Source organism: Panthera onca, chromosome B3 (assembly GCF_046562875.1).
Source record: "Panthera onca isolate mPanOnc1 chromosome B3, mPanOnc1 haplotype 2, whole genome shotgun sequence".
NCBI classification, from domain to species: Eukaryota; Metazoa; Chordata; class Mammalia; order Carnivora; family Felidae; genus Panthera; species Panthera onca.
Window position 1 is genome coordinate 1,245,437 of NC_138344.1, and position 12,155 is coordinate 1,257,591.

At 57.6% G+C, this 12,155-nt stretch overlaps 1 long non-coding RNA gene across 1 annotated transcript in view; it reads right to left on the reverse strand.

The window, feature by feature from the left end:
* The window catches only part of LOC132668580 (uncharacterized), a 154,070-nt gene extending 143,380 nt beyond the window's left edge, over positions 1-10,690 (reverse strand). The window contains exon 1 of the long non-coding RNA XR_013556498.2: positions 10,347-10,690. This is a non-coding gene — a long non-coding RNA (uncharacterized LOC132668580). The remainder of the gene's footprint in view (positions 1-10,346) is intronic.
* Positions 10,691-12,155: the final 1,465 nt, after the last annotated feature.

Sequence of the window (12,155 nt, forward strand, 5' to 3'; positions counted from 1 at the left end):
TCGCTTTCTCTCTCTCTCTCTCTGCACCTCCCCTGCACACATGCTCTCTCCAAAAACGAAAAAACAAAAAAAGAAAGACAGAAAAGAAGAAAAGAAACAGGTGAAACAGGAAACAAGTTCTGATACGCATTTCATTTAACACGACGAACCCGAATATCACCGTGTCGGCGTGCGACCCGCAGAGAATGCACGAGGATGCTTCACGCCCCGTCCCTCCCACGGAGCCGAGTCCCGGGGGCCCAGGCGGGAATAGCGCCAGGGTGGCGGCTCTTTCACTTTTGCATCTGGAAAGTTCCTTCTCGGATTAACCAGTGAGTTCTCAAAACATGGGTAAGAGCTGGCAGAATGGGAAAAATCGGTCAAATATTCACAAATTTCAGGTTGGGCACGTGGAGGAGTCTCACTGTTTTGTAAGATGTCTCCAGCACAGACACGTGCGGCCCCCTCTCCAGAGACACGTGCGGTCCCCCCCTCCAAAGACACGTGCGGCCCCCTCTCCAGAGACACGTGCGGCCCCCCCTCCAGAGACACGTGCGGCCCCCTCTCCAGAGACACGTGCGGTCCCCCCCCTCCAGAGACACGTGCGGTCCCCCCTCCAGAGACACGTGCGGCCCCCCCTCCAGAGACACGTGCGGTCCCCCCCTCCAGAGACACGTGTGGCCCCCCCTCCAGAGACACGTGCGGCCCCCCCTCCAGAGACACGTGCGGCCCCCCTCCAGAGACACGTGCGGTCCCCCCCCTCCAGAGACACGTGCGGCCCCCCCTCCAGAGACACGTGCGGCCCCTCCTCCAGAGACACGTGCGGCCCCCTCTCTGGAACTTTAAGGAACAGTCGGCTCCATAATTGGTCTTTGAGTGCCAACCGCGGACCAGGCACCAACCAAGCTGGCCTCCAGGAGGCCCATCCACACGCCCTCACAGCTCGTGCCCCTCGGCACAGGAGTGGCCTGTGCAGGGAACCTGGCAAGGCTGTGTGCGGGCCACACCACACGTGGCCCCGTGGCTGGAGCACTGCCCGTGAGGCCGGGGCCACGTGGAAGGGAGAACGAGTGCGGGACTGAGAGAGCTCGTTAACTCTCCCTCTTCCGGCCGGGAGACCCACGGAACTCGGCTGGGGATCAGTGTGCCAGCCTGATGGCGGCGGGATCTCCTTCCCCGTGAGTTAGACGCCCTCCTAGCCACAGGTGTCCACGGTTGGACGCCTCCCGGTGGACTTGTGACACAGAGGAGGCCACGGCAGCAATTCCTGGAAGGAGCACCCCTTCCAGGCCGGGGAATCCAGCCCCGTGAGTCACCTACCACCCCCCCCCCCCAGGTCCCCAACCCTCCACAACGCGAGGTTCCCAGGGGACAGGCTGGTCCCTCTTACACGCCTCACGCTCTGCCCTCTGGGCTCAGCACGGAAGCCTGCGGTCAAGCAGGCGTGCGAGGGCCCCTGTGCAGAGGCACAGGCCTGCCCCCCTCCCTGCGGACACCAACCTCTCCTTTGGGACCAGGGACGGGCTGTTCACCTTCTGCCCCTCGAAAGACCCTGAGGTGGCCCCACACGACACGTTAACCAAAGGCCACTGTGACCTGCAGGCCAGAAGGCACACGCTGTTCCCGCTGTGATGTTGAATTACACGGAGCCACACGGTGCAGAAGGGGCCCTGGAGGCGACGAGAGAAAGGCTCCAGGAGCTACAAAGCCTGTCACCTACATGGATCCCCGGACCCCTTCCCATCTCACTTCCCAGGAAAGCCCGACGCACAAAAACAAGTCCCCTTCTCTCATACCCGAGTGTCGGTGCGAATCCTGACAACTCTTTCTCTCCCCAGTCCGTCCGTCTGGCCATGGGAGGTTGGGCACAGAGGGGCATCCGTCAGCAGCTGGCAGTCCCTGCGGTCTCTCTCTCCCAGCCCCACACCCTAGAGCCCACGAGCGGGCGGGACACGGAACACAATCGCCGGCCCTCGGCCGCCATCACCCCCCCATCCCCGACTCTGGAGCAGGCAGCCCGGGAACGTTAGGTTTGCAGAAAGCTGCACTCGGGGGTCCCCGTACCCACATTCCTGCGTGAGCAAGCCCTCTAGTAGAGACTCAGGGGCGTCTCAGGTCCACAAAGGAATCATGGGAGGGAAGAGAAACCCTTCCGTCTCGATCCCGCCGGGATGCCCGCCATGTGCAAGGCTTGTCTGCAGTTGCCACCCGTGAGCGTTCGCTGGGGATTCAGGGGATGAAATCGGCCTCGAGGGTGCACTGGTGCTCCCGGGTCCTCCTCCCCGACTGGGCACGGTGCTCCCAGGTCCTCCTCCCCAGCCAGGCACACAGCCAACAGTCCCTCGGCCCCAGGGGGCTCCCTCGGAACCCCGAGGATAGGCCACACCTTCTGCCACGTGCTCGCCTTTCGGCTTTGACTCTCCCCTGCCCTGTTCCAGCTTCTCTGCTCCGACGTGAGTGGGAAAGTTCCTGCCGGACACCAGTCCCTTAAGCAGGTCGGAGAGCATGAAGGCGGAAGGAACCACAACACGCACTTACCCGCCAACCCCCAGCGCTCAGCAGAGCGAGCCCGGGAACACTGGGGTTCAGTGTGTGCACTTGAGCCCAAGGCCCCATCACCCGCCTCCCACCGCAGTCCAGGAGGAAGGACTGACCGCCCTCCCCGCGTGGGACGCTGAAGGTCCCAAGGAGTGAAGCCACTTCTTCAGAGGCCCTTCCCTCAGACGAGCCTCCCGCCCAGAGAGGGGCCCCCCTCAGCCGGCACGCTCAGGGGGTCCCCGGCTCCCCCGGCTTGCCCCAAGATGGGCACGAGGCAGAGCCTTGCTTGGGCAGCTGCCTGGCCCACAGGCCCATCCGTGCAGCCCGTGCGGCCAGCATCCACCGAACCCACGGCTCGCCTACAAACACCAGTCGGGACACGGGGTCCCGGGCCGCACACCCCAGGCAGCGTCACGAACACTTCCACGGCTGTGCCCGTCAGGCCTTGCCAGGCAGGATTCTGGTCACTGTCCTTGGGGCCGCGTAGAGCGTTCCCCAGTCAGCCCAGCGGGCGCTGGAGACTGAGGGCGGCACCTGTCCACGCCCCCCTCTGTTCCACGTTGTGAGAAGTAGACACGGGAATCTCCGGGAACCGAAGTACCTGCCTCAGTGCTGGCGGGGTCGGCGCGGTCGGGCAGGACGGGAACGTCCCACGTGGGCCCATAGGAGAGCATCCCCCCCACCCGGCTGCGCAGGACCACTGGTAACTGCGGGCTGCCTCGTCCCGCCCCACCCTACCCTGCCCTGTGGGGGCCACTCCCGCCCCACCTGCACCCTACCTTCTAGGGGCCACCCCCTCCCACCTCCACCCTGCCCTGCCCCCCCCCTCCCCCCCCCCCCCCCCGTGGGGGTGCCACACCCACCCTACCTCCACCCTGCCCTGCAGAACGGGGCAGGGAGGGGGGCACACCAGCCCCACCCCCGCCCTGCCCTGTGGGAGCCACCCCCACCCCAGCCCCACCCTGCCCTAGGGGGGCCACACCCATCCCAGGTGACTTATCACGCATGGGAGGCAGACAGAAGGCAGGAGGTCACAACACAGGTCCTAGCCAGGGGACGGCCACCTCTGTCCCCAAGTGCTGAGCAAACAAAGAGTGAGAGATGGGCAGAAACCGCGTCCCAGGGCTCAGGGGCTCCGGCAGTGACACGGGGAGAGGAGAGGGACCATTCTACCTACAGAAACCCATGAAGACTAGCTCGGATACAACTGTTCGGCCAGTAGGTGCGAGAAAGTCGGCCCAGAAGCGCTCTCCGGACCCAGAGGACAGAACCGGCTTGTCGCGGCCACACGACACAGCTGACCTGAGAGCCCAGACCCCTCTGTGCCCCGGCCTGCACCTGAACCCTGGGAGCACTGCTCATGCTCAAGCTCACGGCGACCGAGGGCTCACCATGCGCCCGCGCGTGGCATCGCACCCCATCTACACGTGGATCCTGCGAGGTGGGCACTGTTTCATGACCGTACGATGGGCACAGAAACCTGGGCAGGGAAAGGCACACAACCGGTGAGCCGATGAAGTCGGCTCCAAACGCAGGTCGTCTGGCTCCTGGGCGTGCACAGTAGGCATACGGCCGACAGTCCTGCTCCCGAATCTGGACCCGCTCCCCACCCCTGCCTCGTGGGAGACCCCCGCCCGCGTGCGGCACGGCCTGGTAGGACCGCCTGGGACTCTCTCCCACCTGCCCGGGGCACCGTCCGCCTCATCTCCTGCATCCGCAAAGACACCCCCAGACAGTTTCTTGGCCCCGAGGCAGAGTGGTGAGCGAGACGTTGTCCCTGTCCCCCGGAGTTCACAGCTCTCTCAGGAACACCAGCACGGAATCGAGTCCTACGAGACGGCGCGGTGTGTGTGGAAGCAGGGGCGGGCACAAGACGCCGTGAGGGCGTAGAGAGAACGTGATTAACTCCGGCATCAGGCAGAGCCCCGGCCGGACGCACAGGACACACCGGGACCGGGTCATCTGAAGACGGACTGATAAAGGGACTGTCCGCAGAGGCGCAGGCAGGGATCAGGCATGACACCTGGGACTTGCTGCAGCCAGACGCGGTCACCCTCCCCGTGTCTGCCGGGTAGCCTCTCTAGACGCGCCTCCCCAGCCCAGATCCCAGTACCCACGCATGATCTCCAGGAAAGAACCGTTTCTGTGGACGGCTCACCGGGTTCCCATCAACGTCCACGGACAGGAGCACAATGGCAAGTTTTTAAAAATTGCTCTTGGCTGGGGACACCTGGGTGGCTCAGTCGGTTGAGCGTCCGACTTCGGCTCAGGCCACGATCTCGTAGTTTGTGAGTTCGAGCCTCATATCGGGCTCTGTGCTGACAGCTCAGAGCCCAGAGCCTGCTTCGGATTCTGTGTCTCCCTCTCTCTCTGCCCCTCCTCTGCTCGCGCTCTGTCTCTCTCTCCCTCAAAAATAAATAAACGTTAAAAAATTTAAAAAAAACCTAAAATTGCTCTTGGCTGCTGGCTGTTTTGCTGAGTACAATCTCAGCTTATCCTGAGCTACTTGGAGCTTCACCTCTCGTGTGGGTGACATGTTTCCATAAATCACACAATTCACAGGAAGCTTGGTGGACGCAGAGGACAGAGGGCGGGTGTTGCTGGAGACGCAGTTTGGAGCCAGACTGGGAGTATTCCCGTGGTCCGTGGACGCTGGCTTCGGGAACGCAGAGAAAGCGCTGGATCCAGTCCGAGAGGTGAGAGCTGGACGAGGGGGCGGGGAGGGGAGAAGAGGCAGGTCCTCAGCTGGGGGGAGAGGAAGCAGCTTCAAGGACCCCGGCAGCTACGTGCACGGAACGAGGGCGACGAAGCTGTGGTCCAGGGAGGGCTGCGATGCCGACCTGAAGGGGTGTGCGTCAAAGCGCTTTGCTGGGCTTAATTCTGGAAAGGCAGAGCCCCCAGCTGGCACGAGACCCCGCCCCCCACACTCTCAGGTGAGGACACCTTGCCATTCTGGCCAAGCCGGGAGTTGGGGCCCGACAACAGAACAGGCTCGCCTGGGTCTGGCTCAGAGACCGTGTTTATGTTTCGAGAGACCTGTTTCCAGCACAGAGCAGGAAAGGCAGCCACACCGGCGACAGCAGCCAGGGTCCTGGTCTTGGTCTTTCCCTGCAGACAGCAGAAAGGGGGTCATCAGACGCCCAATGAAACGGGGTCATCAAACGCCCAATGAAACGGGGTCATCAAACGCCCAATGAAACGGGGTCATCAAACGCCCAATGGTGACCAAGCCATGGGCGAGGGACGTCTCAGGAGGATTCCGGGGGAGAAGGTGGGCCTGGCCTATGGGTTCTTCACCCCGAGCCCTTGGCACTCACGCATCCAGATGCCCGTGCAAAGGCTCTGGGGAATGTGGGGACCTGCCCCTGGCTGGATGGGCATTTGTGACCAGATGCCGACATCTCCTTGCTCCTTGCCACGGGTAATTGCCAAATTAGGGTCCCGGCCAGAGTCTTGAAGGGAAAGCCAAATATAAGCGTTTGAAGCTGCACGCGTTTATGTTTAATTAAACCAAGTAGCCGAGTAGATGAGTCATTGGAAAGGTAGTTCTGTTAAGCCGATGCTTTGGTTATTCAGCCAGAATTTAATGAGCCCCAGTCTGAAATGACATCGCTGAGAATGCCGGCCAATCACGTTTGCTGAGAGTAAACAGAATTTCCAATATGCCCCACTGAGAAATTAGCATAGTGCCTGGAGAGTAATTAAGCATCATTCTTCAGAACCAAATGGTCCCTCATAGTGCGAAACACGTCTGCAGACACCATCGTCTAGACGGCCTTTTAAACAAGGGAAGTCCTAGTTTGGCGGGGCGGGGGGGGGGGGGGGGTGACGGCGCTGGGGGGCTTACCATGTTGGTTTTGTTCTTTGTGGACTTGCCTGGAAGCCCCAAGGTGGCGGTTTTCAGTTTTGCTAGTTTGTTTTCCACTAGGAATAGAAAGTTCTTTCACGTTGACCAGAGAGGTTGATATTCCCTCTTTAATATCTTCATCTGTCTTACTGCAAAGTCGGTGTTTGCTTGTATCCCTGTTTCCTCACATCCAAGCCCTAAAATCCCAGCCAGTCAAGACCCCTGGTGTCGGTCACTTGTGAGCAGACACACACACACACACACACACCAAGGCTTGGAGCTCTCAGCCCCGTGCACTATGGGACTGCTAGCAGCATTCCTGGCTTCTACCCACCAGACACCAGAGCCCCTTCTAGAACTCTGGCATTCCCACATGTCTGCAGACATCGACAGTGCTCCCCGGGGGCGCCACTGCCCCCACTGACCACCTCTGGTGCAGACAAAGTCTACACGGGAGCCCTGCCTCTTTTCCAGGGTAAATGTGGAGTCAAGGGCCTGACTCATCTGAAGGGCTTGCAAACGTCTGCTCTGTCCCCGGAAATGGCCCCGGCAAGGACACGGAACAGCCTACAGAAACGGTACAAGGAACGGCCGAACCAGCGGCAAGCCTCCCTGGGCCACCCCGTTGTGACTGATGTGTCCGGGAGAAGTGCAGCCCCGTCCAGAAGCGTCCGACAGGAAGCCAGACGTGAAGTGACTACAGTAACAAAGATTCGTACAGCATAAAGGGTCACGGGTTGTTGTCAAAGGGAGAAGACAAGATACCCAAGGGTCCGAGAGGCTGGCTGATGGTGACGCGGATCCCTGTCTGATTCCCAAACTCTTTTTTAATTTTTTTTAAGAGAGAGAGGGTGGGGAGGGGCAGAGAGAGAGGGAGACTGAGAATCCGAAGCAGGCTCCAGGCTCCATGCTGTCAGCACAGAGCCCGACGTGGGGCTCGAACTCACAAACCGTGAGATCATGACCTGAGCCGAGATCAAGAGGCAGATGCTCAACGTACTGAGCCGCCCAGATGCTCCCAAACGTTTTTGAAGCTGCTGATGAGGTTCTTTAGAGACAGGTCCTGGTTGGGCAGAAACCGTGGCAAGATTTTGTCAGATGGAGCGTCAGCCGCTATGTTCTCTGAGCTTCTGGTGGGGACAGAAGGAGGGGTGGAGAGCGGGGGCCACGCTGCTGCAGGGGAAGCCCCCCCCCCCCCCAGGGGAGACCCAGCGGAAAGGGCACCTGTTCACAGCCTGCTCTGGACTAAGAACTTCACCAGCACGTGAACTCCATCTTAGGGCACCTTGTCTCAAGATTTAGGCAAGCCTGATGCAAACTCTCTCTTTCCGGCCCTGAGAGGGATCACGGTGTCTGTGGATCCTGGCGGCTGTGGGTTCTCAGGGCCACCTCTGCTCCAGGACCCCGGCCCTCTGCTCTCTCAGCCTCACTGACACCTCTCTCCACTCACTTCCTCCCCAAAACAGAACCAGTCCCAAGGAGCCAAGCCGCCCGGACGCAAGGATCAGGACACCCTCAGGACCTCCTAAACACCCAACTCCTGAAATCTCAGCTCTGGGTCTCACCAGCTTTGAAGGCACACCTGCTCCTTCATCCATTCTTAGTCCCTTCCCAGCAGCCAGTGACAGGCCTCCCCGGAGGGTGGCCTTGCATGCGACCCTCAGATAAAGATGCCTCCCCGCAAAGGAGTCACAGGGGCGGCTTTCAAGTCACAGCTTAGGAACTTTACAAACTTACTTAATGGGATTTGGTGCCACCGACAACCACCCTTATTTCTGAAAGGAGGGAAGGCACGGGGAAGGAGAGACAAGGGGCCTTTACCTTTGCACCTTGCTTTAACAGTGTCATTGAGAAATAATCCACATACCATACAATTCACCAATTTAAATTGTACAAGTCAGTTAGTATATTCAGAGTTGTGCAACCAACAGCACAGGAAATTTCAGAACATTTTAATGCCTCTGCAAATACCCACGATACCCCAGCCCCAGCCTCCCCAGCTGCTGCTACACCTTCTGTGTCTATGGAGGTCCCCGCCTGAGGACTTCTTATAAACGGGATCATACAACAGTCAGCCTTCTGTGTCTGGATTCTCTCACTTAGGGTAATGTTTTAGGGACCATCCACGTTGGAGCGTGAATCAACTTTCCCTCGTACTACCGAATAACGTTCTATTGTACGGACAGATTACATTGTGTTTGCCCGTTCGCCAATTGATTCGTATCGGGACTGCTTCTACACCGTGGCCGTTTACACACTACACGTGATCGACGTACATTCCCGTTACAGCGTTTGTGCGGGTCTGTCCTGTCTCCTACCTGCGGGTCAAGTAACGACTCTATAGTTAACGTTCTGAGCCGTGTTTTATCCCTGTCGGCAGCGAATGAGGGTACCAATTTCGGCACATCCTCACCAACACTTGTAATTACCTGAGTGTTCTACTTTAGAAGCACTAATGGCTGTGAAATAGTCACTCATTGTGGTCTTGACTTTGATTTCTCTAATAGTCAGCGAGGTGAACACCTGTGCTCACTGGCCATTTACACATCTTATTTGGAGAAATGTCTCTTCAGATCCTTTGCCCTTTTTTGTCTTTTTGTTACTCGGGCCTAAGAGTTCCGAAAACCAGTCCTGTCACGCCTGACTGGCAAATATTTTCCTCCATCCTTCACTCTGTCGATAGTGCCCTCCGGAGCACTAAAAATCTCTGCGAGTCCAAAATACCCGTATTTTCTTTGGTCACATTTGCTTTTGGCTTCGTGTCTGTAAAACCATTTCCCGATCCAACATCAGGAAGATTTATTCCTATGTTTTCTTCTAAGAGTTTTATAATTAAAGTGCTTACGTCTATTCCTTTCGAGTTAATTTTTGCCTGGGCTTTGAGGCAGGGGTCCAACCTCATTCTTCAGTGTGAGGCTGTCCAGCTGTCCCCGCGGCATTTGTCGAAAAGACTCTCCTTCCCCCATTGAGTTGTCTTGGCATCCTTGTCACATCTCAGTTGACCATAAACGTGAGGCTTTATTTCTGGAATGTCGACTATATCCCATTAATTTGTATACTTACCCTTGTGTTAGCATTACACTCTTTTGACTTGTGTCATTTTGTAGTAAGTTTGACCCTGGGAAGTGTGAGTTCTTCGATAAATTCTCTGTGCCTATTTTGGGTTCTTTGCATTTCGATCTGGATTTTAGGACTAGCTTGTCCTAGTCCCAAACGGCAGCTGGAATTTTGTAAGGATTGTCCTGTCGTACGTCCTATGCGCCCTGGTGTTACTTCTTTTGGTCTGAATGACGGGACTTTGATTCGTGGACATGTTGATCAAAGTGGACTCTACCGACCAGGAGACGTGGTGAGCTCTCTGCCCCCGTGATGTCGGCAGGGGCCCTGGAGTCTACAAAGTGTCCCTAATAGCCACCTGTCCTCCCCTGTGTCACCCCGTGAGCCCACGGGCCACAGCTGAGGGGCAGGAGGCCCGAGAGAGGAGACAAAAAGTCCTCCCCGACCCCCTTCGAACGCTTTTCCAAACTAGAAAGGCTCTCCCATTATCCTAATTAGTGTTCTCAAGGCAGGAGGGAACATAAATCGGACTTTCCACTAAACGGTGTCACTTTGAATTCATGCCCGTCACACACACGCATACACACTCACCCACACACACCCCACACACACTCTCACACTCACACACACCCATACCCGTCACACACGCACACACTCAGCCTCCAATTCGCCCTGCTCAGACTACACTTGCACAGAAGCTGGATGACGTGTGGAGAAGTCTCTTCCCTGGCTCAGGAACAGGCCTGGCTGGCACGGACGCTCGCTGTGGGGCTGCCGACCACAGAAGTGACGACGAACGAGGGATACGTATTTACACAGTATGGCGATCGGATTTGCATATGCAAATCAGGCTGCCATTCCCAGCCTCTTTCCTGGCAAAAACATGGTAGGGGATGCCTCAGTCTGAGTAAACTTAAATACTCACCTAGACCTCAGCCGTCTTTCGGTGGCTCACAGCCAGGATATCGAATTGCACCAGGCAGAAACCCACTCTCACACGTGTGTCCTAACAGAGGGCTAACTCTGCTTTCAGTAAACGCACCGTCAACTCGTAAAGAACGCGACGTGGAGGCTGGGGCGCAATGAGCAAGCACGCGGGGTTGAAATCCGAGCCGGGCCACGGAAGACGCACCCTTTGGAGATTACCCTTGGGGACCACACCTAGGCTTTCCGTATTCTGCACACAGTAATCAGGTGAAATTAGTAGCACGTTGCTGACCTTGAGGACGGTCATCTCCGCAGGGTCACGTGTGGTTCTGGAGCGCAGAGGACCTGCGAGCAGGAGAGAAAGTAAACGCAGGAAGTCAATTTGTACAAATGGTGCTTTGTAAGCTGTTATATGGTTTTTGAAGTGTTAGTTGTTACTATCACTACATTCCTATAGTGACAGCTATTATTATCAGAGCAGAAGTCGGGAGGCCTTGAGTTTACTCTCGGGCCCCCGGTACAGGTGTTTCTGAAGCTTTGGGGCATCCTTGGCCAAATACAACAGAAACTGACCCTTTCCGCCCTGGTACCTGATGGGCAGAGCAGGACTTCCACGCCGCAAGGAAGGGATGAGAGGGCCTCTCTCCGTTCTTTTTTTAAAAAATTTTTTTAATGTTTATATTTGAGACAGAGAGAGAGAGAGAGAGAGAGAGAGAGAGCACAAGCAGGGGAGGGGCAGAGGGAGAGGGAGACACAGAATCCGAAGCAGGTTCCAGGCTCCAAGCTGTCAGCACAGAGCCCGACGTGGGGCTCGAACCCACGAACTGTGAGATCATGACCTGAGCCGAAGTCGGACGCTCAACAGACTGAGCCCCCCAGGCGCCCCTCTTTTAACTTTTTTAAGTCTTGGTCTCTTCATCTATAAAATGGAAACCTGACAAGGTTCTGGTGAGGGTCCAATGGGACAATGGGTGGGAGAACCCTTTGAACCAAATGTACCGTGCCCACGGAGACACTCCGGGCCCCCCGCAGTGGGAGCCGAGGGGCACCTCAGGGCCAGCAGCAGCCAACATCACAGGAAGCAGTGCTTTTGACAGAGAGCAGACTGCCTGGGAGGAGAGCTAGCGTACAAGGTGAAGGGAACCCTAGACCCAAACATGTGCATATCTGCGGTCACCAACAGCCCTTTCCAGGAAGAACAAGGCCTTCTTTTCATTCTGAGGCAGACACAGAGAGGAGACCGTGGGACACTGACCACCACGACGTGCCTCACGGATCTCCAACTACAGAGAGAGTAATTCCCTGACAACTCCAGCTGCCTCTGAAATCCAGCCTCACATCTGCCAAGGTGATGGGGTCCCTCCGGTGACGGGGTCCCTCCCTCCGGTGATGGGGTCCAGGAGGACCACTGAGGCAGGCCAGCTCCCGGAGGACGCAGAGCTCCCCGATGGCCGGCTTCCTCTCCGGGACCCGCCGTGGCTCTGCCAGGCCTTCCTTAGCCTGGATGGCAGCCGGGGAGGCTCCTACCTGCCTCTCCCGCCCAGGGCCCCTCTCGCAGGGCAGACATCTCATCTCAGAGACCAGAGACGCCACAGGGTCTGCTCCCCAGAAACATGCAGTGTGGACTGAGGTCCCTGACCTGACAACCAAAACATTCTGTAGCTCTGTTTCCATCAGCCTACAGAGGGATGGGCCGACGAGAGGCGACAGGGAGGAAAGGATAGGCAGGGGCGAAGAAAGGTTTTTTCAACGTGAAGGGAGATCTATTTTGAGAAGAAAGGAGAGCTTTACAAAAACGCGGTCGAGA